The following is a 2,862-nucleotide window of genomic DNA, read 5'->3' as shown; positions in this document are numbered from 1 at the left end:
ATAACAGTCAGAATTTACTCGGAGCAAAACATCAAGATGAGACTAGAGAACAAACATCATTGTTTGTTCCACATATTTTTCCTATCAAAAAATACACCCTGCCTGGGACTTCCCCGGTGGTGCAGTGGTTAATAATCCGCCTGCCAATGCGGGGGACACGGGTTCGAGCCCTGGTCCGGGAAGATCCCACATGTCGCGGAGCAACTAAGCCCGTGCACCACAACTACTGAAGCCTGTGTGCCCTAGAGCCCGTGCTCCGCAACAAGAGAAGCCACTGCAATGAGAAACCCACGCACCGCAACGAAGAGTAGCCCCCGCTCCCCGCAACTAGGGAAAGCCCACTCGCAGGAACAAAGACCCAATGCAGCCAAAAATAAATAAAATAAAATAATTTATTAAAAAAAAAAAACACCCTGTCTTTGCGCCGCCGTGAGCCCTCGGAGGAGGCCAGTCAGCCGCAGCCGTGGCACCCAGCCGGAATGGCATGATCCTGAAGCCCCAGTCCCACAAGGACCGTCAGGGGCGCGTGGCCACGTGGTTCAACCAGCCGGCCGGCAAAATCCGCAGACGCAAGGGCCAGCAGGCCAAGGCGCGCCTCCTCGCCCCGCGCCCCACGTCTGGCCTCCTCCAGCCGGTGGTGAGATGCCCCACGGTCAGGTACCACAGCAAGGCGGGCGCCGGCAGGGGCTTCAGCCTGGAGGAGCTGAGGGTGGCTGGCATCCACAGGAAGGTGGCCCGGACCATTGGGATCTCAGTGGACCCAAGGCGGCAGAACAAGCGCACGGAGTCCCTGCCGGCCAACGTGCAGCGGCACAAGGAGGATCCAAGTTCATCCTCTTCCCCAGGAAGCCCTCGGCCCCCAAGAAGGGAGACTGCACTGCTGAAGAGCTCGGGTTGGCCACCCAGCTGACGGGACCAGTCATGCCCCTACGAAACGTCTACAAGAAGGAGAAAGCCAGAGTCATGACAGAGGAGGAAAAGAACTTCAAGGTGGTCGCCAGGCTCCGCATGGCCCGTGCCATCGCCTGGCTCTTTGGCATCCCGGCAAAAAGGGCCAAGGAGGCTGCAGAACAGGATGTTGAAAAGAAAAAAATAAGGTGCTCTTGGCAAATTGTGATTTAAAAAACAAAAAACACCCTACTTATCCCATATATGTGGTCCTGGTGCCTAACATTTGTACCCACTTAGAAAGGCAGGAATTCCTTATTTTGGCAGCAATGGAGGACAGATGATGGTCCTGGCAAAAGTGGCACCAGCCACCTGTCTGGGACTAGACCAAAGCTAACACTGACTAACACTGTGCCCAGCCTTGCATGTGCCTTCCTGTTCTCTCCGCTTGCATCCAGACTTACAAATCAAATCTCCAGAAGTTGGCTCCAACACAGTTTACAAACATGTTTCAATGGGCAGAGAGAAGTTCAGGACACAAGGATGGCTTATGTGAGAGAACCATTCTGTGAGAACAGAGATCCCCTCAAATCACTTCCCCCCACTCCTCTCTGGCCTTGGCACTCAAGCAGAACATCTGAAAAGATGCCAGGATAGTCCCAGCATTGGAAACTGGCTCTGGACAATAAAGGGACAGGAAAAGCTACAGAAACTAGTCTAAAAGATGCAGCTAGGCCATGTGAATTTCAATACATAAACTTACATTCTCGTTAGAGAGTAAGCTTCATAAGACTGAATTTTGTCTTTTTGGTTCAGAGATTTATCCCAAAGGTAAGAAATAATGCCTGACACATTGTAGGCACTCAATAAATGTTTGTTGAGTGGATTCATTAAATGGAAAGAATTGGGATGGATTCATTAAATGTGGATTCATTAAATGGAAAGAAAGAATTGGGAAAACCATATTCAACAGTTATGTATTAAACACTTTATATATTGAGACAGGAAGGGGGCAGGGCACATTTAAAAGAATGACAGAGCCATTAAGGACACAACATAAACTGGTTAGAACCAACCAGTCCAAGATGGTGGACAAGTCAACTTCCATTAGACCTTGAGCCTCTTTTATGCTCATTGTGATACATCAGCATGCTCAATGACACACCCACAGGCGCCATGACAGTTCTGAGGCTGACCATAAAAGGCCAAAAAGTGGGAAGTGACCCAATTCCTGGAAATCTCCGCCCCTTCCCTGAAATAGTTGGAATAATCTTCCCACTCATTAGCCTATGAAATTACCCAGCCCATAAAAACTAACCACCGCGTAACTCAGGGCCACTCTCACTTTCTGAGATGGCCCATACTCCGTCTATGGAGTGTGTATCTCCTTGAATAAATCTGCTTTCACTCTACCTCGGCTCACTCTTGAATTCCTTCCTGTATGAAGCCAAGAGCCCTCACCTGGCAGCCATCCCAGGCACTCGCCTGACACCTGGGGCGTGACCATGCTCTCGCGCCCCACTCTTCCTGCACCAATATCACTGAGTTAGGAGCTAAGCAGAAACTCAAGGAAGGATTAAAAAAGAAACTTTCCTTCTGGAGAAGCTGACATACACAAAATAAAAAGCTGAACCCTCAGGAATGGCACAGACAGCAAGTATTCTTGGAGTTCAGAGAAGGGAGAAATACTTCTTTCTTAAATGATGGGGGAAGGCCATAGAAAGGAGGTCAGTTTGGGGCCAGGTCTTGAAGAATGGTATATTAGTTTCCTAGAGCTGCTGTAACAAATTACCACAAACTGGGAGACTTGGAACAACAGAAAATTAATTTCTCTCACAGTTCTGGACTCCAGAACTCTGAAAGAGAATCCTTCCTTGTCCCTTCCTGGTGCTGGTGGCTCCTTGGCTGTGGCAGCTAACTTCAATCTCTGTCTCTGTCTTTCCATGGCCTTCTCCCCTATGTTACTCTGTGTCT

The 2,862-nt window shown here is 49.5% G+C and overlaps 1 pseudogene across 1 annotated transcript; it reads left to right on the top strand.

Moving 5' to 3' along the window:
- Positions 1–417: 417 nt before the first annotated feature.
- On the top strand, positions 418–1,122 carry LOC103078371 (60S ribosomal protein L13 pseudogene; annotated as a pseudogene). Its single transcript, XR_456999.1, has one exon. The product of XR_456999.1 is annotated as a 60S ribosomal protein L13 pseudogene (transcript).
- Positions 1,123–2,862: the final 1,740 nt, after the last annotated feature.

The sequence above is a fragment of the Lipotes vexillifer genome, unplaced genomic scaffold (assembly GCF_000442215.2).
Source record: "Lipotes vexillifer unplaced genomic scaffold, Lipotes_vexillifer_v1.1 scaffold749, whole genome shotgun sequence".
In the NCBI taxonomy this organism is placed as follows: Eukaryota; Metazoa; Chordata; class Mammalia; order Artiodactyla; family Lipotidae; genus Lipotes; species Lipotes vexillifer.
The sequence above is the reverse complement of the archived record's forward strand: the minus strand, read 5'-3'. Positions and strand labels throughout refer to the sequence as shown.